This window comes from Convolutriloba macropyga, chromosome 8 (genome assembly GCF_964194025.1).
Source record: "Convolutriloba macropyga chromosome 8, txConMacr16.3, whole genome shotgun sequence".
Lineage (NCBI taxonomy): Eukaryota > Metazoa > Xenacoelomorpha > Acoela > Convolutidae > Convolutriloba > Convolutriloba macropyga.
Genome location: NC_134475.1, coordinates 38960528 through 38985179, shown reverse-complemented (window position 1 = coordinate 38985179; position 24652 = coordinate 38960528). Strand labels below are relative to the sequence as shown.

Sequence of the window (24652 nt, the reverse complement as noted above, 5' to 3'; positions counted from 1 at the left end):
ATTCATTTGAATAAGTCCTTGACTAGGTTGAAAAGCAATTTATGTTGAAACACTATATAGCGAGTTTTTGAGAGCGAAATTTGACAACGTATCGAGTACTTTTTTCGTATACAACCTAGATCGAAAATTCTTTCCCTATCAGACTGTACTCAGACAGTGACACTCCTACCTATACCCTCAATTCATTTGAATAAGTCCTTGACTAGGTTGAAAAGCAATTTATGTTGAAACACTATATAGCGAATTTTTGAGCGCGAAATTTGACAACGTATCGAGTACTTTTTTCGTATACACCCTTGATCAAAAGTTCTTTCCCTATCAGACTTTACTCGGACATTGACACTCCTACCTAGACCCTCAATTCATTTGAATAAGTCCTTGACTAGGTTGAAAAGCAATTTGTGTTGAAACACTATATAGCGAGTTTTTGAGCGCGAAATTTGACAACGTATCGAGTACTTTTTTCGTATACACCCTAGATCAAAAACTCTTTCCCTCTCAGACTGTTCTCGGGCAATGACACTCCTCCCTAGACCCTCAATTCATTCGAATAAGTCCTTGACTAGGTTGAAAAGCAATTTATGTTGAAACACTATATGGCGAGTTTTTGAGAGCGAAATTTGACAATGTATCGAGTACTTTTTTCGTATACAACCTAGATCAAAAACTCTTTCCTATCAGACTGTAATCGGACAGTGACACTCCTCCCTAGACCCTCAACTCATTTGAATAAGTCCTTGACTAGGTTGAAAAGCAATTTATGTTGAAACACTATATAGCGAGTTTTTGAGAGCGAAATTTGACAACGTATCGAGTACTTTTTTCGTATACAACCTAGATCGAAAATTCTTTCCCTCTCAGACTGTTCTCGGGCAATGACACTCCTCCCTAGACCCGCAACTCATTCGAATAAGTCCTTGACTAGGTTGAAAAGCAATTTATGTTGAAACACTATATAGCGAGTTTTTGAGAGCGAAATTTGACAATGTATCGAGTACTTTTTTCGTATACAACCTAGATCAAAAGCTCTTTCCCTATCAGACTGTACTCGGACAGTGACACTCCTCCCTAGACCCTCAATTCATTTGAATAAGTCCTTGACTATGTTGAAAAGCAATTTATGTTGAAACACTATATAGCGAGTTTTTGAGAGCGAAATTTGACAGCGTATCGAGTACTTTTTTCGTATACAACCTAGATCGAAAATTCTTTCCCTATCAGACTGTACTCAGACAGTGACACTCCTATCTAGACCCTCAATTCATTTGAATAAGTCCTTGACTAGGTTGAAAAGCAATTTATGTTGAAGCACTATATAGCGAATTTTTGAGCGCGAAATTTGACAACGTATCGAGTACTTTTTTCGTATACACCCTAGATCAAAAATTCTTTCCCTCTCAGACCGTACTCGGACAGTGACACTCCTCCCTAGACCCTCAATTCATTTGATTAAGTCCTTGACTAGGTTGAAAAGCAATTTATGTTGAAGCACTATAGAGCGAGTTTTTGAGAGCGAAATTTGACAACGTATCGAGTACTTTTTTCGTATACAACCTAGATCGAAAATTCTTTCCCTATCAGACTGTATTCAGACAGTGACACTCCTACCTAGACCCTCAATTCATTTGAATAAGTCCTTGACTAGGTTGAAAAGCAATTTATGTTGAAGCACTATATAGCGAATTTTTGAGCGCGAAATTTGACAACGTATCGAGTACTTTTTTCGTATACACCCTGGATCGAAAATTCTTTCCCTATCAGACTGTATTCAGACAGTGACACTCCTACCTAGACCCTCAATTCATTTGAATAAGTCCTTGACTAGGTTGAAAAGCAATTTATGTTGAAACACTATATAGCGAGTTTTTGAGAGCGAAATTTGACAGCGTATCGAGTACTTTTTTCGTATACAACCTAGATCGAAAATTCTTTCCCTATCAGACTGTATTCAGACAGTGACACTCCTACCTAGACCCTCAATTCATTTGAATAAGTCCTTGACTAGGTTGAAAAGCAATTTATGTTGAAGCACTATATAGCGAATTTTTGAGCGCGAAATTTGACAACGTATCGAGTACTTTTTTCGTATACACCCTAGATCAAAAATTCTTTCCCTCTCAGACCGTACTCGGACAGTGACACTCCTCCCTAGACCCTCAATTCATTTGATTAAGTCCTTGACTAGGTTGAAAAGCAATTTATGTTGAAGCACTATAGAGCGAGTTTTTGAGAGCGAAATTTGACAACGTATCGAGTACTTTTTTCGTATACAACCTAGATCGAAAATTCTTTCCCTATCAGACTTTATTCAGACAGTGACACTCCTACCTAGACCCTCAATTCATTTGAATAAGTCCTTGACTAGGTTGGAAAGCAATTTATGTTGAAGCACTATATAGCGAATTTTTGAGCGCGAAATTTGACAACGTATCGAGTACTTTTTTCGTATACACCCTGGATCGAAAATTCTTTCCCTATCAGACTGTATTCAGACAGTGACACTCCTACCTAGACCCTCAATTCATTTGAATAAGTCCTTGACTAGGTTGAAAAGCAATTTATGTTGAAGCACTATAGAGCGAGTTTTTGAGAGCGAAATTTGACAACGTATCGAGTACTTTTTTCGTATACAACCTAGATCAAAAATTCTTTCCCTATCAGACTGTACTCGGACATTGACACTCCTACCTAGACCCTCAATTCATTTGAATAAGTCCTTGACTAGATCGAAAAGCAATTTATGTTGAAGCACTATATAGCGAATTTTTGAGCGCGAAATTTGACAACGTATCGAGTACTTTTTTCGTATACAACCTAGATCAAAAATTCTTTCCCTATCAGACTGTACTCGGACATTGACACTCCTACCTAGACCCTCAATTCATTTGAATAAGTCCTTGACTAGGTTGAAAAGCAATTTATGTTGAAGCACTACATAGCGAGTTTTTGAGCGCGAAATTTGACAATGTATCGAGTACTTTTTTTGTATACACCCTAGATCAAAAACTGTTTCCCTCTCAGACTGCTCATATTGAAAATAGTATCCAATTTATGTTATAGAGCATTGCTTTTCTCGCATTTTGTTCGCATACAGACTAGAATTCTGATATTTGTACGATTTTGTATGATTACAAGGTATTCATATATCCATATATGACCTTGTATGATAAGCAGGAAAAAAAACGCAACCTTCTTTATTATAGCGTAAATTAGCTGAAAACATTAGAATATGATTGGCGTGTGCTTTTGAATGATTTCAAGAAAAAGTTGCTGTCCAGTTTATGATTCTTTTATGACTACCAGGAAATCATACTTTCATATATGACCTTGTACGACAACCAGGAAAATTGAATATAATAACTGGGATAAAATGAGCTGTTATGATTATCGATCTTACTTCAAGCGAAGTAAGCGTCACAATTGGAGCCGTTTAAGCGTCCTTTAAAAAATTGTATGACACTTGTATGATTACCAGGATATCATACAAATCATATATGACCTTGTATGATTACCGGGGATCATATATGACCTTGTATGATTACCGAGATTTTTGTATGACCGGCAACCCGGGTTGATGCCTTTGTAAAACTGTCAAAATGGATCGAGTATGGTGCCAACAAACAAATGAAGTTTGTTTCTGAGGATTTATAATAGGTAATATTTATTTTAGCGTCAAGCTTTAAACTTAAACAAAAAACTGTTAAACAAATGTTTTACCCGAAATATGTTATGAACTCTTCGAAACAAAAAGTTTAGTAGCAGCTTTTGATTTAGGAACATTTGAATTTGTATTAACTGTTCTGACAACATTACAGAGGCATTAAAAAGAAGATCATTGAATCAATATAGCAGTTTTGATGTCTATCGGGGGAAAAATTTTCTCAATAATCTTACAAATACTAATATACTGCTGGTTTTTTAATTAAAATTTAAAAATGTTGCCAGTGCAATTCAAATAGCGAAAACGTCCTAAAAGATTTTTTTTATTAATACCAAAAATAGAAAAGTCAGTTTCGAGAACGTTACCAATTTTTTTCTGACGAAGACAAGCATTGGTTTTTTTATTTATAAAAAAATACAAAATTCGAATCTACATAAAGCGATCTATAAGTTTGGCCGACAATTATCATAAATGAGTGCGTTTGGGCCGTATTTCTGGTTATCATTGCTGAAAAATTGGATGTCAAAATTAAAAATTAGTTGAAATGCTTTTGAAATTGAACCCAAATTAGTGGCTTTTTGGACAACTGATGTAAAACATCGTCACCTAAAAACTTGAGATCAATAATTCTGTTATTTTGTATGTGTTTTTCGTTTTTGCTGATGATAAAAATTTTTTCTAAAATTTAGAACCACTCATAATTTTACTATATTTACCTGCAACTTTGATTATAGAAACATCATTGGCGATTTCCTGTTGTCTAGCAAGAATTGGTGGTTTCAATTACAACGTTAAATAAAATTTGCATGGAAATGCTTTGGTACAGTTTTTAAAAGTGTCAATTTGAATTGAGGAAAAAATAAAAGCAATTGCAAAGAGCAACAAATACTTTATGATGACTTCAATATGTATATTTTAGTTTATAGTTTAATTTTGAAATTAAAAAAGAACAAATTTTAACAATACTTGAACAATCTACCAAGTAAAAAACTGATATGAACATCATCCAGTTAAACAAATGTTTGCTTTGAAATCATTTTTCTAAGGAAAACACTAATTTGAATTCAATGTTTTTGCAGTACTTAGGAAGCATAGAAAACGAACAGCTGCAAATTGAAATTCTATTTTTCGCATCAATTATAGGCAAAATTTTCGCTTTAATTTTCTCATTAATTTAAATTGCAGATATTGTCATTAAAATTTACAAATTTTCTTACAAAAATTTCATGCAAAAGATTTTCGGGATGGTTCATTGGTTAACATCAAAAACAATATAGTCAGTTTCTAAAACGCCTAATCAAATCTTGCTCGACAAAGACAAGAAATGATGGCTTTGATTTCGAAAAAAGGCCTCATTTTTAGTTCAATCGTGTTTGAGCAATTTATCATGTTGTCATCATTCACAACTTGCACATCATAACTGAAACTGCACAACTTGTACTGTAACGAAATTCACCGCAAAACACGAAAAAAAATTCGAGGACTTTGGAAACGTAACCATCTCTAGAAGTACTTTTTTGTGGAAAAATCGATTGAAAACTGCGTCAACTAAAAATGCCCATTTACGCTCTAACAATTTAAAAGTAGGGCATCAAAGAGAAACATTTGCGAAATATGTGATGTTATTAAGCAGAATTGTAACGAAAATTTTTGTTTCTTACTAAGTTTCCGACTTTCATATGAAAACTTTAGTAAGAAATGAAAAATTAATTCAACCTTCCGATACCAACGATGCCGAATAATTAATTGATGCTTAATGTCTCAAATAGAAGGTCAACATTTTTTACCAAAACCCTCAAAAAAAATATGAACAGCTATGGATATAAAAAAGAACAGGAAATTTAAAGCAGTTGAAAAGAAATACTTTGAAATATAAATAAAACAAGAGATCTTACCTGAGATGTCATTTAACCGCATCGCAACAAGACAGAACAAACACACGAGTCAACCTTAGTCTCAAAAATGTTTGTGGTGTCTTGATATTATAGATCAAAAACAATAAACATCTAGTGAAGTACAGTCAGCATTCAAAATCACAGTGTGAAAAAGGTATCATAAAATGAAGCTTTTTACAATGCTATTTCAAAGCAATTCCCCGGTCTGTGTCACGCTTTGTCAGTTCCCACGTGGTCTAAGCTTTCTTGTTCGCTCTTGGCTTTGAGCTGTTTTCGGATTATATCTTTTTAGCCGAAGAGAACAAAAGGTAACATGACCGACCTAATTTAGACCTCGACTGATGAAAATACCACGCTAAATACGAAAAGATTCAAGTTCAACTTTGGCTGGACTTTAGATCGAACCTACCCTATATCTGACAATAGATTTTGGTACAAACGGTTTGGTATGGGCACTGGTTGCTCAAAAGTCTGAATAATTGCCTGAAATCTTTCTAATCAGATGTGGCTTCTGTTTTGAAAGGTCTGATCATAGACAATTTCAAGCTCAAGTTGAGCGCAAAGTTGTTCTGTTAATTAGGATCTTTGTACCGAAGAAGAAAATTTTGAGAATCGCGAAATTAATTATCTTTTCAACTAGTCAACTTTCGTTAAACTGAACAATCACTAAATAGTTAAAAGAAAAAAGACACAGTAACAAGTAAAATTTACCCGCTTTGATACACACCATGTCAATTTAAGATGACCAAAAAAGAAAATATCAACTGCTTTTGTAGTTTTTTAAGCTCAATTTCAACTGCTAGTCACGTAGTTTTAAATGTTAAAATTGCACATTTGATTTGTTGTAGAAAACGTTGCCGACAGAATAGGAACCCTTAACCATAATTTCCTTTTTTAGTAAAAATGTGTTAAAAAAATTTTGACGTATACTGAACAATTTTTGAAAAAAAATGTACTATTAAATGATTTTGTCGCAAACTCGTCGTAACGCATCATGGGTAAAGCCCATATTTTGTAATTTGTGACCAAGTCATAATACTATTTTGGTAATAAAGGTGGTAAATCAAGTTTGAGATCTATCTTGAGTTTCACTTCATGTATGATGTTCACATACTACCAATAGTCAATAAATACGCTGACGAGTGCGAACAAATCAGTGGTTTTTCGATAGAATGTAGCGTTAACTTTTGCTTGCCGAGGCTCTTTTAGATCTTTCTGTTTAAATTGCCCTTAAAGTTTCGTCAAAAAGAGAAAAAGGAGAGGGATATTTCCAAGTGAAAGTTGAATATAGGAAATTTAGGGGCACCATTTTCGACGCTTTACAAACATGTCAGTGGTAGTCTTAGATCTCAATATGGCTCACATATGAATCTCCTTGCGACCATGACCTTCCCCTCCAAGCGCCCTCCCTTAGAAAACAACTGGTCTGATTATGGTCTCATCAGAGGTCATTTCAAACGTACGAACGTCTGGAGAATAGTCTGGAATTGGTCTGGGCAATGGTTGCTCAAAAGTCTGGATATTGGCTTGAATTTGTTCTGGTCAGAAGTCACTTCCGTCTGGAAAGTTCTGATCAGAGGCAACTTCGAGCGCAATTTGAGGGCAAACGGGGTTTCGAGCGCAACATTAGTTTTATCAGCTGGTACTTTTGTATGGGACCTCTCCCTGGGTTGCAAAACCTGATTGATGGATTTTAGATTTCGTACGTCTTTCGAAAACTATCCAATTGTCTTTGAAATGGGCGTTGTCTTGTGGCAATACATCTTAGAGAGTCCTCCACAGATGTTCCAGCATCAAATTCCCGCGTAGACTATCAACACTGCCAAAATGTCACTTCACATTCGTATGAACAGCCCGTGCGCGACCAATTTTTTTGTTCAATGAAAACAAGCTGATCGAGTCATGAAACGATCTAAGTTCAAAATTGACTGTGATAATGAACGTGTAGTCAATTTTGACTCCTACAGGATTTGAAGTATTTTCATTGGTTAGAGTCCAAATTACAAAGAAAGACTGAACCGCGTTTATAGCGCAAAATCAACTAAAAATGTACATAGAACTTGAAAAGAGAAAATGTTTTCGTGATTAAAATATGAAATCATCTTTTAAGGATTGATAGTAAATCTAACTTGAAGTTTCCCACACACGCACACATAATCAGTTCCTCAAAAGCAATAAAAGTCAGGAAACAATATTTGCATAGGAATTTTGATTCCAACTTCAGTAATGCAAAAAAGCAGCCTTCTGAACTGCTGGCATTGTCAGACCTGCACAATTCGATATTAAAACTATGACTTTCTACTCCTAAACTATAGAAGAGCGTTTAAAAAGTAAGAATAGCAGTGAATGCGCCATGAAAAATAAAACTGGCCACAAATTAACAGAATATTAGAATATTTCCAATTTTCACGATAGTGACGTAGTGAATCATATACGAGCTTGTATAATTGGCATTTTTCTCATGCATAAACTGTATTAGTAGTTTTTATTACAACAGCTTTCAATTTAACTCTACCTTGTAACTGACAAACCAGCTGTCGAAGCTTGCATGAAAAACAACAAATCACCTCAAACAGTAATGTGCTAGTCAGTCTGTGAATACAGTGAAATTAGCCTGAATTCAGAATCTGAATTTTAAAATCTAACAAGGAAGCTCGGTAATGTGCGTATGCACATAAAGTTCCGACACCGCTCGTCCACATTCTTGAATAAATTGGCTATCAAATGATGAAGAGATAGAAAATTTTCAAAAACACATCGTTCAATATACAACCAATAAAATACAATCAGTCCACGCTAGATCGCCGATGAAAAATGTTGATAATAGGACTACTAGAAAGGACAATAATAAAAATCACAAAACTCGATGTCTATAATAAAAAAAATCATAACAAAATCAAACTCTCATCAGATAAAAACCAAAAGAAAATAATTTAACCTATGATTCTTTAGAAAAAATATGGGACCTGTCCCCAATGCTACTGGTTAACAGGTCAATAAAATGAGCAAATAGGTGCGAAGTTCAAAAATACTTTTCCCTTTTTGAAAACAATTAATCTCACAGTTATTTATGTCATAAGATATCAACTGAAACCACTAAAATGTTACTTTATATCTACATAGGAAGCATTTTAGACATTTCAATATCTAAAATTTGATTGAGCAAAATTTCAAAGCCAGTAAAGTTAACGATTTTTGTTATAATTAAAAAAGATTCCAAAAATCCTTTGAAGTGTACAAATAAATAAAAATCTAACATTTTACGAAATCTCGTGGTAACGGCAGTAACAAAGACAAGAAAAAAATGTTTGAAGGTAAAATCGTTAAAAAGATTAAGTTATAGCTCACTGGAAAGGGTTTGTGACCTGTTTTTACAGGAACTAAGCTACAAATTGACCGAAAAACTATTTATAAAATACGAAGCTCAAAAACTCAAATTTATTTTTAAAAACATATTTTCAAAAGTCATAGCAGACGAAGAATTAACAGAAAAAGCGATGAATAAGGTTTCAAGATCTCAGCGAGCCAACTGAGTCTGTTTATAATGAGACGAAGTCACGAGCCCACAAAGAAACAAATACATAAAGAAGCCAAAACTTCAAACAGTTTTACGACACTGCTTAAGACATTATAAATATAAGATTCTACTTAAAAGAACTGTAAATTATCATTTTACATTCATTCTAACAACAATGAGCTATTTTTTATAGAAGGAATACTTAGAGTTGACAACAAAAGGAAACCCAAAAATTGAACAAGACAGAAATCTCGAAAATTTATTTTAAAACTATATGGTCGAAGCAATCAGTCACAACGCACAACCAGGCGGGGAAATGTTTGAATCAACAAAAAAAATTCATACTTCTAATGAGTGAGATTGAATTGCACAGTGACGTAAATAAAAGCAAAATGCGTCAGATTAAACAATTTTTTTTTCAATTTTGTTTTAAATTCGTTAAAACAAACAGCTATAAACAGAAATTTTTAACTCGATTGATTTTTACGTCTTGGAGAAGCAATTTTTATCTATCGTTGTTGGTTATATGGCGTACCACAAAGTAAAAAAGACATACTTAGGCAAAAGCAAAAACCCAAAAACATTTGCTAGATAACTGTGTCTCGGCCCAAAAACTGTAAACTATTCGACAAAAACAGTTAACATATCCACATACGCCTTTTTATAACATTATGCACTTTCTCTACAATGTCTGTTTTTAATTGGACCTGTCAATAATGTGGTATTTTGACAAGGAAACAAGATGAGCTCACAAAATATGCAATTACTTTTCAAAATGTAAAAGAAAATTTGAAAACGCGTAACGCGTAGTACCGAATTAAAGAAACCATTAGTTGAATATAAAATCGTTGCCGACTTTATTTTATACATCACAGGAAGTCTGTTTCCGCCTGTTTTTACTGAGAGTGCGCCCGAAGTTGAGAGAAACAACAAAAAATAGTGGCAAATTTTCAAAAACACATCGTTCAATATACAACCAATAAAATACAATCAGTCCACGCTAGATCGCCAATGAAAAATGTTGATAATAGGACTACTAGAAAGGACAATAATAAAAATCAAACAACTCGATGTCTATAATAAAAAAGATCATAACAAAATCAAACTCTCATCAGATAAAAACCAAAAGAAAATAATTTAACCTATGATTCTTTAGAAAAAATATGGGACCTGTCCCCAATGCTACTGGTTAACAGGTCAATAAAATGAGCAAATAGGTGCGAAGTTCAAAAATACTTTTCCCTTTTTGAAAACAATTAATCTCACGGTTATTTATGTCATAAGATATCAACTGAAACCACTAAAATGTTACTTTATATCTACATAGGAAGCATTTTAGACATTTCAATATCTAAAATTTGATTGAGCAAAATTTCAAAGCCAGTAAAGTTAGCGATTTTTGTTATAATTAAAAAAGATTCCAAAAATCCTTTGAAGTGTACAAATAAATAAAAATCTAACATTTTACGAAATCTCGTGGTAACGGCGGTAACAAAGACAAGAAACAAATGTTTGAAGGTAAAATCGTTATAAAGATTAAGTTATAGCTCACTGGAAAGGGTTTGTGACCTGTTTTTACAGGAACTAAGCTACAAATTGACCGAAAAGCTATTTATAAAATACGAAGCTCAAAACTCAAATTTATTTTTAAAAACATATTTTCAAAAGTCATAGCAGACGAAGAAATAACAGAAAAAGCGATGAATAAGGTTTCAAGATCTCAGCGAGCCAACTGAGTCTGTTTATAATGAGACGAAGTCACGAGCCCACAAAGAAACAAATACATAAAGAAGCCAAAACTTCAAACAGTTTTACGACACTGCTTAAGACATTATAAATATAAGATGCTACTTGAAAGAACTGTAAATTATCATTTTACATTCATTCTAACAACAATGAGCTATTTTTTATAGAAGGAATACTTAGACTTGACAACAAAAGGAAACCCAAAAATTGAACAAGACAGAAACTTTCTCTACAATGTCTGTTTTTAATTGGACCTGTCAATAATGTGGTATTTCGACAAGGAAGCAAGATGAGCTCACAAAATATGCAATTACTTTTCAAAATGTAAAAGGAAATTTGAAAACGCGTAACGCGTAGTACCGAATTAAAGAAACCATTAGCTGAATATAAAAAACCGTTGCCGACTTTATTTTATAAATCACAGGAAGTCTGTTTCCGCCTGTTTTTACTGAGAGTGCGCCCGAAGTTGAGAGAAACAACAAAAAATAGTGGCAAATTTTCAAAAACACATCGTTCAATATACAACCAATAAAATACAATCAGTCCACGCTAGATCGCCAATGAAAAATGTTGATAATAGGACTACAAGAAAGGACAATAATAAAAATCAAACAACTCGATGTCTATAATAAAAAAGATCATAACAAAATCAAACTCTCATCAGATAAAAACCAAAAGAAAATAATTTAACCTATGATTCTTTAGAAAAAATATGGGACCTGTCCCCAATGCTACTGGTTAACAGGTCAATAAAATGAGCAAATAGGTGCGAAGTTCAAAAATACTTTTCCCTTTTTGAAAACAATTAATCTCACGGTTATTTATGTCATAAGATATCAACTGAAACCACTAAAATGTTACTTTATATCTACATAGGAAGCATTTTAGACATTTCAATATCTAAAATTTGATTGAGCAAAATTTCAAAGCCAGTAAAGTTAGCGATTTTTGTTATAATTAAAAAAGATTCCAAAAATCCTTTGAAGTGTACAATTAAATAAAAATCTAACATTTTACGAAATCTCGTGGTAACGGCGGTAACAAAGACAAGAAACAAATGTTTGAAGGTAAAATCGTTATAAAGATTAAGTTATAGCTCACTGGAAAGGGTTTGTGACCTGTTTTTACAGGAACTAAGCTACAAATTGACCGAAATGCTATTTATAAAATACGAAGCTCAAAACTCAAATTTGTTTTTAAAAACATATTTTCAAAAGTCATAGCAGACGAAGAAATAACAGAAAAAGCGATGAATAAGGTTTCAAGATCTCAGCGAGCCAACTGAGTCTGTTTATAATGAGACGAAGTCACGAGCCCACAAAGAAACAAATACATAAAGAAGCCAAAACTTCAAACAGTTTTACGACACTGCTTAAGACATTATAAATATAAGATGCTACTTGAAAGAACTGTAAATTATCATTTTACATTCATTCTAACAACAATGAGCTATTTTTTATAGAAGGAATACTTAGACTTGACAACAAAAGGAAACCCAAAAATTGAACAAGACAGAAACTTTCTCTACAATGTCTGTTTTTAATTGGACCTGTCAATAATGTGGTATTTCGACAAGGAAGCAAGATGAGCTCACAAAATATGCAATTACTTTTCAAAATGTAAAATGAAATTTGAAAACGCGTAACGCGTAGTACCGAATTAAAGAAACCATTAGTTGAATATAAAAAACCGTTGCCGACTTTATTTTATACATCACAGGAAGTCTGTTTCCGCCTGTTTTTACTGAGAGTGCGCCCGAAGTTGAGAGAAACAAGAAAAAATAGTGGCAAATTTCAAAAAATCACCGATAATTTCTCAAAGAAAATTTATTCAAAGTCTTAACAGACATTAGATAACAACTGGAAAAAGTTTTAGGATATTTCCTACGTTCTCAAAATTAACTGGGTTAAGTCATTGAACAACAAAAATCATAAGAAATGAAAACAAAACGAAAGAAACCATAAAATTTTTAAGAAAACGTTTGGTCAGAGCCATAAAAACCGTGAGCTTATTTCTGCAACAAAAATATAGTCTTCTTGGGTCTGCTTTATTGTAAACAGTATCTGTCACTAATTGAGCCCTGATTTGAAAATCCTGTGCTTAATTTACATAAAAAAATTACATAGCTGAAATTTTTTGAAAAAAATGGTCGCTCCCCATTAAAATCAACAAAATTTTTATCATAAGGGTTCAAGGTGAGATCAAGAACAATCCAGATATTGCTGAGCGTCTAAAAACACTGTTGTCAAAAAATCCTTAAAAATGCATTTTGTCACTGTCAAGAAAGAATCAGTAAAAAGCAAAAACCGATAGAGAGAATCTATTTTGCTTCATAAGAAACTGTATGGGAATTGTGATTAGTTTGAGAAAGTGATATAGATTCACAAAACGAGTGCTAGAAGGGCAAAGTAAAAAAACAATGATAAATTTTACAACAAATAGTTTCAAAATCATCAAAACTTTTTGATTTCAACTGCAATGTTTAAATAGGCTTTACTAATTGTCCATAAAATTAATTGTTCAAAAGGTTATGAGAAGTGTGCTTATTAGAAATAGTGCATGAGACAACTAAATTGACAAAGAGGCAGGCAAAAACAACTTCTTCATTCAAATAATGCAATGAGGACATTGTCTAAGAAATCAAAACTATAGGTTAGTCACGAAAGACGATAAATCTGCTCAGTTGGGCCTCTTTTCAATTCCAATGGAGCTTGGCTACAATCTGATAAAGATGAAAGACTCCAAACAATTTTCCGACGTGATATCTTATAGTGTTAATGCCATCAAACCCTTATTCGAAACCTAAAACAGCTAAATAGATTAAAATTTGTGCTCATTAGAACGAAGATCAGATTTGTAATTATAGAAACTAAGCTAAAATTTGACAGATGTAAGATTAAAATGGGAAAATCTGAAAAAAATTGCTTGATTATTAAAAAAAATACGATCAATATCATAAAAACCATTAGATCAACAGAAGGCATTAAATAGCACCACTTATACCTGTATAGATAGCGAATTTGTCCACTGGTTAATGTGACTAAGTCATAACACTACAAAAAATCCAAATGCACGCAAAACTGAAGAATTCCTTGAATTCTGTTAACGAAAGAAACATGCAATTTGATCAAGGATGACACTAAAAGTGAATAAAATACCGTCAGATTTCAATTGTTCACATAAATTTTAAACCTGGACACATCCTAGAGAATATGAATATCAAATAAATCATAACTTTGAACTCCAATAGTGGTATGCTCGAAAATTGGACAGATGAAAGCGAATTAACCAAAATGCAATCCTTGTAGAAAAATTTTTCAAAAAATCCAATAAGAGTTTATTAAACTGATTTTTTTGAAACGCATTTTTTTGCGCTAAGTTGAAATAATTTCATCTGTCAACTCTTCCTTTTTTTTACAGTTTTTCAGATTAAAAAAAAAATAGTATACAAGGATCAAGGAGGCTTGCATCGGTCCGTTGCTTGACGAAGTTGCTGCTTATATGAAGCATACTACTCTTCGAGTCTTTATATCTTTGGTTACGCTTTTGATGAAATTGTCTTCAAGAAATTTTTTGAACTTCAATAGAAAATCAAAATTGTACAGTTTTTAGTTTTTGAAATTTTTTTGCATGATCCCTGTATGATTTCTAGGAAATCATATATGGTCCTTGTATGACAACCAGGAAATCATACAAATCATATATGACATAGTATGATTACTAAGAATCATATATGACCTAGTACGAAATCAAAGAAAGTTGTATGATCGTTGACCCGGGAAAGTTACAACTGCCTTCATGCCAAAATTGTTTATCCCAGATTGCCAAAATTCATACTTTTTCCTCTGTGCAAAATGAAAATTGGATGTGTCCACAACTTTATGAAACGGATCAGACCATTTTATTTTTTTTATAGATTGATTGCAATAATTACGGCTTGTTCTGCCCTGACTTTTCCTATGGTAAAAGGTTGGTTTTGCTACAAAACATAACTTTTGCTTCAGTGCTACGAAATTTTCGGTTGCTTTTGATATAGACGGCATTGGTAGCAATTAATCAATGCCGTGTTAACATTGACAGAATAAAAAATATTCCGTTATGATTGTGATTGGTTTTCAAGCAAAAACTTCTAAAAAAAGGAAGCGTAAAAATGAGTTCCAATTATTTGATTTTTTGATGACTTAATTTTGGGACAAAATTTGGATTAATAAACAGTACCTTAATATTTTTCATGTATTTATTTGATCATCAACATTAAATTATGAACCAAAGATAAGAATAACAGTTGCAGCTTTAATTGGAATTCTTTCACAGAAAATGCCGGGTTTTAATAGGTGATTTACCTAATGATGACCTGTTCCATTTGATTGAAAAAAAATACCTTTCTGGTTGTACATTCCGGTTCCCTTGACTTTAACTATTTGATTGAGCTGAAATTTCAATTCACTTGTTTTCGTCAGCAAAGGGAAAGAATATGCTTAATTGGCTAAACTTAAACAATGCCGAATGTTTTGTAATAGTAAATTTCTCAATAACAAAAAGATGTTTGTTGACCAAATGCGTCTGATTGACCAAATACCGCAAGCCAATATCGGCGAATTATCGAAATACCAAAATTACCAAATCCCAAACAAAAACTGAAAACGAAATACCAGTCAAATATCATTTGTTAAGATTCAAGTGATATATGAGGCCAAAACTGTTATCAAATTGAACAACCAGGCCCAGAAAATAACTAAATAAATGGTAGTAAAAATCTTCCTTGTGTCTGACAAAAGTCAAATGAGCAAGTATGTCAACACAAATATCATACACAAACAGCAAATCAAAACATCTTAGATATTTTTGATCAAATTCTGTAGAGAATGGAAGAAATCGAAGAACACAAAAACCAACGGAGTTTTGAAACTGAGGCAAAAATAGTAAATTCTCATTTATCAATCAAAACAGTCAATTGCGGTTTCAAACCTATTATTTAATTTAAATTTTAGAAGTTTCGGCCAAATTAAGTTTTTGGATGTCTTGCAAGAAAAACTAATCCAATCATATCAAACTTTGCCCATAGTATTTTATTGAACACCTTTTATTATTGAGACCTTTTCGTTAAAAAAGGTTATCAACATTACTAGAAACTGCAAAATGTTTTTGCCTTTCAAAAAAACTCTCAACAGTATCTTTGCGTCGAGGAGAACAATTATTTCGGAATTAAAATATGAAAGACAACTAATTTTTTGTGCTACTTTATCCATCGGCTACATCCACTAGTAAATTTTCTTACCTCACCTGCTCATACCACGCAAAAATCTTCTTATCAGACTATCCACGGCGAAAATGGCATCTGATAAAAAAATCATTTTACGAAAAATATGGTAAAAACGGTTGTAGTTTTTTGCATAGGAAGTTTTCGCGCTCACCAACAGCGCTCAATTTTCACTTGGCTGATAATAAAACCCAAGACAAAAGAGACCTGTGATCATACTTGACGAATATCACTGTTATTGAAAACAATTATTTTAGGCAGGGGTTACCTTTCAAATGTTTTACTGAAAAATATTGTTTGATATATTGATTTAAATTATATTTAATATTTTCCGTTGATTGCGACTAACGGGGATGATTATGTTATTTGCTATGCCGCTCCTGTCGACAATCACTTCCCTTCATTTTTGGCAAGAGAGTATGATTGTCAGTGATATTGGCCCTAATTTTCGGATTGCAGACTGTTGTTGTGCTGCATGATATCAATGTAGAATCAACAAGTTAAGTAATCAATTCCATATAAAAAAATTGGAAAAGGAGGAATGGCAGGAGCTAACAGTACATGCGAATGAAACGGAACAAACGAAATTGAGCAAAAATAACCTAATAACTAGATTGGTGCGCAAAATGGGACCGCAAATAATGTAACGGTGCATGACTATTAATCGCAAAACTAAGACAATTGACATGAAACATTTCTGCAAAACTAAGATCACTTAGATCGACTTTCAGAGACGACTTGACTTGCGCTTCTATTCCTTTCCCTATTGAAAACAAAAATGTCTCCTCGTAATAACGAGAACAGATATATAATTCATTAGTTTTTTAAGACTTTGCTTAGCTTGATGACTGGTCTTACTTTCTCAAAATGGGGTGTTCTCAATTTTAGTGAGTGTACTACACCGTCTGAACCGTAGTAGATTTCTCTAATTTTCTCAGAGGCCAGTGACCTCGCGGCGTGAAATCTTAAAGCAACCAACCCAAATCATTTACTATAATCTTTTCGAATTTTTTCCCACTTCCCCCTAGTCTACTGATTAGGAAAGTATTCACAAGGAAATCAATTCCAAAAGCGCAAAGCAATCACTTGAGCACATTTCCAAGAACTGGACACACTGATTTTTGCGTTTCAAAAAGACCAGGAGGATGGTTATCTGACGCTCTTCAGAGTAAAAATTGGTTAGGTGTGAGAAACAGAGGATCGTTTATTTCACTCGGAACATTAGTTAGGGGTTAAGAGTTCATATTGGATTCATTCACAGATCAGTGTCCACAAAATGTCATCTGAAAGGGTACTAGACGCAGTTACTTTCTACAGAGATAACTTAAATATCTGCAGAAAACGTTCCCATCTTCCACCGATGTGTGGCGTTGAGCCGCAGGAGGTTTCAACGCCCAGTCAATTTTCACCGGCATCAGATCTAAATGACCACTAAAGTTAGTGCAGTCTCTAGGGCTTGAAATACTAGATTGCAAGGAATTACTGAATCCAAAATTTTTTTTTTCAACAATCGAGAAAATGTTTTTTGGTTTTCCTCTACGGCTTATAAGGCGAAGGATGTAATTGATGGTTGAATTTGTTGTCAAGTCGACGGCAGTTTCTATACGAAGAGCGCGTAGTACTGAGCACGTGAAGAGGAGTAGGCATCCAGGCCCGTTTATTCCGTATTGTGTAACCGGAATGGGTCCTGCGAATCTAGAGCATGTGGTTTGAAAAACATGATGATTTTCTTGGGTAATCTGAACTCTGAGAGTTCAGCCATTTGGAGGCAGCTACTTGGTGGATCATACGTCTGCATGGAATACATTGTCTCTTTGTTCAGCTACCGCTCTGCACCTATGAATCCAACAGAGTTCCATTAAAAAAACTTCCAGATTTTTCTTTACCACAATTCATATTTTATGATGGAGGTGTTTTTGTCATTAGTTTAACACTCTGGCTGCTTCAGTCAAGAGTCAACGAAATCGCGCAGTTTCTATTCTCAATGCTTTGGAGAAACGTTCTCAAGCACGCAAGTGCTGGTTGTGACCAACGAACGGTAACAAAGAGACATTTCTACTTGTAGACGTTACATCAATGCCTTTTCTAAAGTATAAACTTTCAGATTTAAACAATTCAATTTCGAGCCCTTATTAACAAGTTATTGTACAATTCTGCAAAATGGGCTAGTGGCAACATGGATTCTTTCTTATTGTAATAATGTGCAAAAGAGAAGCAAAGCGCTTTAACTCTAAGTAAACGAGTGCCGTTGCTGAAACGCGATATGTCAATTTGGCATTTCAGTTCTGTTACAGGTTCTGCCATTATGAGTTTCAAATGTTGGGCAGAAAAAAATCTGGTTTCGGCCACGTATTTTTACTTTGAGATAAAAAGGAAGAGCCTAATATCCAACGTAAAATGATTATCATCGAGTTAACGATGTAGCTTTGGGTTCCATCATCTGCGGTATTTCTGGCAGACGAAAAATAGAACTTATCTAGGGCAGATGAAAAGTTCAAAATTTTGGCTAGCTTGTTAGCAATGAAGACCTGATGACGAAGCTCAGGTGTTCGTAGCCAGTATAAACGTGTCGTACAATCAGACCAAAAAACTTGTTTTTGGATTTCAGTATCCATCTCATCTTTGACAAATAGTGCCAGTCGGGCACCATATACCTCAGCCTGTATTTCCAAATTGGGAATCGCCATCTGTTTTATCTGAATAATTCTTGCTTTACCAATTACGAATGCAACTGAGACGGATTCTTCAATGTGTTCTATTCGTAGATAATAGACTGCTGATAAATTTAGCTTGGCTGCATCTTTGAACATGTGTAGTTCAATCGGTGAATGCGGCATATTGTTGAAGAGTTTGCGAAAAAACTCAAAACAAAAAATCAAAACTCTCATCGAGAGGTAAGCGTTTGTCCTATTTTGGGACCGTGGCTCCATGCCGCTTCGTGAACTTTGAGAAATCTTGTCGTAAAGGGTTCCATTCGATAATTCCTACGCGATCAAAAAGGAAACAACAAAGCGAAGAAGTTTACGCTGGCTTGTTTTTCGTCGAGTTTATTCTTATGGAACAGTTTTCGCTCTATAACAAATGCGTCGGTTTTTTTAAAACAGTTTAGACCAAGAATCTTTCAAATTTGTTGCGCCAACGTTTGTGGGTTAAGTCGGATATCAAGATTCAGTTAGTAAAGAACTTGTTAATTTTTCAAAATCCACTTCATTGGATCAAAACCACCAGTTGAACTAACCGTGCGAGTTATATGGACAATTTTTGTAGCGTCATTTTGACTTGATACGACAACATAAAAGTCATCAATGTAAATGTTCCGCTTTACGACCTTTCAGGCTCTTGCAAACGTCCTTACGTTTTCTCGAGTAAACCTGATGGTGCATCAGATGCACCAAATATATGGCTGGGTACTCATATATTTCTATGCTCCATTGTTCTTCAAAAGGAAACGTAGGTAGCGTCGATCTTTGGGGTCAGCTTTCACTTGCATGAACATTTGTTCTTTGTCTTGGCGCAGAGTGACTAGAGTTCAGTTGCTGAGCAGATCAGGCGCCTTCACCAAGTTAAAACTGAAGGACTGACCTTGGAAATTGCTGGAAGCGTTTGCAACTCTACAAACCTTACCAGGGTTATTTTCATATGTCACTGGGAGATGTGTAGAAAAGAGGCATTAGCTGTTCGAGAGCTCATCATAAAATTAAATTAGGTATCTTTTTTCCGAGTCTTCGTCCAGGATAGCCTGTTACTTTTCCCGTTGTGGTAAATTTTTTTGAGAATTTTTGATCTTGTGGTGGATTTTTGGAGAATTTTTGATCTATTTGATCCAATTGTTTTAAAGCTAACCATTTGTTGTTGGGCAGAAATGCATCTTGTTTCCACGTGAAACCTATTTGATGATGACCGTCTACAAACACTCTCTGAGCAGCAGACGCTTTTTTGCTCGAACTCGTTTTTGTCGACACTCAGATTGACGTAAAGTTGTCTGTGAATCTTCAGTTTTGCTCAAAATTGTCAGATCAGAGACTAATTTTAAACATGGACCAAACTTTTATTAACGCTATCGTATATTCATTTCGCAAACATTGATGTGTCCAGCATAATCTGTTCAGAACCGCATTGCAAATTTTAAAAAGAAAAAACCTGTCGAATAGTCAAAACTGACCAACTGTTAAACACTGAATTCTTTTGTAAGCCAGTGCTACAAGTTGTTACCACGCCATAACAAACCATACCCAAACTTTCATCAAAAACGTCTTTGTCTAGAATTGCTATTCTTACCTATAAAACACCGGTTTTTATTATCGGCTGGACTTCTTGGTTCTTATCAGAAAGAGCAGACTGCAATTGATTCTCTAGGCAGAAGGTAACTTTATTGTTGGTTCTTAGCAGAGCCAACAAGTTTTATGCAAACAATTGCAAAAAAATTCCGCGACCAGAGCTCTCAATGATATGCAATCACATCTAAGGTTTATAACAAGGCCTGGATCAAGCAGGCACAGAGCTGATCTGTGTCGGTACGGCGTACCGCAGTTATATTATCATGAATCTTCATTGGTAAAAAATAAAATTAAAACAGTGCTATCATTGCTGGAAATCCTATCAGTTCTTGTCTTTTTTGTTATATCTTGCGGTTTTTGTTTCGGTCCAGTTTCAATCACAATCCTGTCCGGTTATTTATTGTATTTTTCCAATCAGTTCTGCACCCTGGCTACAATTATTTACATTTAAATGTCAAGGCATTAAAAACGTAATCGGCGGCCTGTCTCTGAATCCACAAGCCATATTTTTATATCTATCGACATAAACCTGCTGTGAGAATTAAACACGTTGCTTAGATCGAATTATGAGCTTTGTGGCCTCATACCCACATTAAATACATGTCATAAAGAGCAATGGGGCATTGAGGTATTGATGCTGGGGACAGGACAGTGAATCGAAAGGACGGTAGATCGAAAGTGGTAAAATAGGATTAGCTCATTCGACCATGCCTCAGCGGCACCTGATACTAATCTATCACAAATAAAACACGACCTAACATTATATAAAGGATGTGTTCATAAATGTAATTACCCACTAAAAATTTCTAGTTTTTTTTTTACTGTCGCAGTTTGTTATTCGCTTTCGATTCACTGTCTTTCGATCTACTGTCCTAGTCCCATGATGCTATTATCATATATTAAGCAGCTGCAGATAGATAAACAGACTGGAAAATTGTGGCAGCAGTCCAGACAAATTCACGCCTCCTCATGGTTTGAACAATGCCAGTTACGTCAAAATAACCACTGTTTAGTTAACATGCTGACACGAAACATAATAGAATTGTTATCATCATCCTCAATATTGGATAAACAGAGCACCAGGACATCTCATCTAAATGGACCAGGTTAACTTCCGTTTTCTTATTAGGAATCCTCTTTACTGAGTAGTTATTTGCAGTTACTGCTACTCAAAAATGATAAATACGCCTTCAACTGAGTGACTGTATTGTTTTACCAACAATCAAACAGTAATTATGTCAACATTTTCTCAAATGAAAAAAAATTTAATTCAATTAAACAAATTTAGTTAGCATAAAAAAATTTTAAATGACAAAAAAGAAAAATATTGTTTCGCCATTTTTGTTGTTTTGCAAAATATTGTTTTGCAAAAATTCCCTCAGCTTTAGATTTATATTTTCAAAGCAGATAACAAAAAAGGCAGTGTTTTGGAAGATTTGAGCTATGCAAGTCGAAAAAAATTCGAACACGGACAGAAAAGAACATAGCAGGATGAGTCCTGAATTGCAATCCAAAGCATTGTTTTTATTATTGAACTAATGACCTACATATTAAAATTAAAATCGAACTAAAACTGTAAACAAAGCCCATTACTCTATGTCAGCAAAAACGGACACAGAAACGAACAATTTGAAAATTTTGGTTCCAAGATCTATTATCTTAAAATTTATCTGAATTTATTATCGAATTACAAATAAAATGAACACTAATCTGAGCAGAAATTGCAATAACCCTGTGGGATTTGATGACAAACAAAGCAAAATGAGGCAAAACCAATAAGAATGTCAAAAATCAATTCGGCAAAAGCAATTTTTTATTGGCGTCAAGATAAACAAACAACATAACTGCAGGCGAACATACTCAATCACAGCGTGGCATACAACTTGAGAAGTCATATTTTAACTTTTAGCAGTTCTAATGGCAAGAAAAGCGATTATATAAATACAAAAGAAGGCCAGATTCACAAATTTCCTGATTTTTTTGTAAGCAAACGGTTCCTTAGTCAGTGCAAATGTCAGCTGAATGTTGGAGCTAATAAGTCCATCCAAAGCTCGCCACAGTTGATAGCCGAGAGGAACAGTTAGTTTTGAGAAGAAAACGATAACGTTATTAGAAAATTAACGAAAACATGCAACCCTCAGTTAAAAAACTTATGGTCTGAAAGAACTATTGCAATTAGTTTAATCATCATACGAACCAATGAGAACTTGAAAAACTTGAAATTGCGTCACCAATTATTGTCAAAGTTAATAACGCAATAACATTGATCAGAAGAAGTTATTTTGATTAATATAACCCCAATTAGTGCCATATGAGACCTTTCTCTAGTGAGATTATTCGATAAGACAACAAAACGATCACCAAATTGTAGCAAGACTCTGCAAATTAAAGCCATGAAAACCAGTAGCAGTTAGCTGAAACCATTCATTTACGCCTTTTTAGCAATCAATCATACCTGTTATCTGTGCTACTTAGTGATAACAGAAACAATAAAAAAACTGGTCAAAAATAAATTATTCGCTAATATTTTGTGACTAAAAATTGTGTCAAACTGGGATTATTTTCATTCATCAACTGCACGCTGATGAGTTCAAGCAATTGGAAATAAGCGCAATTAGAACACATATGTATCATATTATAAGAACTCAAGAGAAGAAACAATGGAAATACTAGCGAAATTGACGCATATGAAAAAAAACTCTAAATTCTCACTCAACATTAAAGCTGGTTTGAGGAACATCATGCCTCAAACTTATTCAGTTTTTAGCACTTGTTCTGAGTTCAGCGTGACTAAAATCACCACTCTATTTTGAATTCTCGTTGACGTGAAAAGCCGAAAAAGGTTGTTAACGGAACTTAGCTGGAGGGATAGCCAGAAAACTCAATAATAGAAATTATGAAAAAAATATGACTTAAACCCTTCCCAAACACTAACTGACAGAACTACTGCCTTCATTATATCATTCAGTTGAAAACAAGAAACTGAGGGTAAAAACCAGAGAAAAAATTTTGATATTTTTTTTCTGAAGGGTTTTCCTAGTTGCGACTCCAAAATCAATGTTTGTATTATATTGTTTTGTATGATTTAAATCTCTTTAACAAACGAAAACAGGTGATGGGAAAACAAAACCAACGATACATCTCTAAAAAGTAGAAAACATAAACGAGTTCACCGATGAAACATGAAAAAATTTAAGCAGGAAAACCTGTTCAAGTTTAAAGAATTCACTGAAGATTGCCGTCTAATTAGCAGTTTTCAGCTCACCTTAACAAACCCAGAATTGAGAATAACAAAAATTGCAGAATTGATTAAACTATTTTATGAAAATATGTGCTATCATGCCTTTGTTTATTTTCACTTAGTAATTATAACCCTAGCATCAACCCTAATTAAATCATTTGTTATGACAGAGTATTTAGAAAGTCAGAAAAAACTAAAATTTTAGGCAAAAACTTTAAATATATATAAATTATAATTTTTTTCAATTTTATCCTAGTTTTTTCTACAAACAAATTTTGGATCTTTTCCGATTGTGCACCCCGCACAGCTTTGTGTATGCATATTATTTGCATCTCCCAGACAAACGTTCCATATTTTATAAAATGAATTACTATGTAATGACACGTGCTCTGTTGCTCTGTAAGTGGGGGTGCATAACGTACGGGGGGTGAGGGCACAAAAGGAAAACATTCCAAATTTCTTTAGACACGATTAACATAAATAAGAATACAATAACCGGTTAAAAAGCATCTAAAACGGCGAAATCACAAAAATACCTCAATTTTGCATTTTATTCTCTAGTATATGATTGAGATGGTCACAAATTCTCCAAAACATAGATTTACTTGTTGTTGTGGCTTAGATAAACCACTTTACTAAAAAATGTAAGGTAAAAATAAAAAATTGCTTCGGAGAAGCCGCACGTGATCAAAAATTTCACTCGCTGAGCCAAAAATTTTTCACACTCACTTTCTTTCTCTCTTTGGAAAGCTGGTATGAACAAAAACACCACTTTCTCTTTTCTCCGCTCACCCTTTTTGTTCAACAACCAAAGAACACACAAAAATTTTGCGCGTGCGGCACTGACTTTTTCAAATGATAACTGTTAAGTTAAATGTTCATGTTTAGTTAAATTGTAAGAGAACTGATCAAATCAATCTTCTCGACTTATTATTAACGCTTTGGAAATTCTTTTTGGTACGAATCGCGTAAAAAGTGATGTAAATTGGTGATGATAATAAGTCTCACGGCAGTTTGTTTCTTTTTCAGACAGCCAGGAGACCGCAAATAGATCC

The 24652-nt window shown here is 34.0% G+C and overlaps 1 protein-coding gene across 2 annotated transcripts in view; it reads right to left on the bottom strand.

Annotated features, from left to right (window-relative positions):
• The window catches only part of LOC142344112 (uncharacterized), a 66812-nt gene extending 59438 nt beyond the window's left edge, over positions 1-7374 (bottom strand). The window contains exon 1 of one of the 2 annotated variants that reach the window (XM_075395611.1): positions 7263-7374. The gene's annotated coding sequence lies outside the window, so the exon portion shown is untranslated. Of the gene's footprint in view, positions 1-5556; positions 5612-7262 lie in introns of those variants that run through there. The other variant, XM_075395610.1, reaches the window with a different exon arrangement.
• Between the last annotated feature and the right edge of the window lie 17278 nt (positions 7375-24652).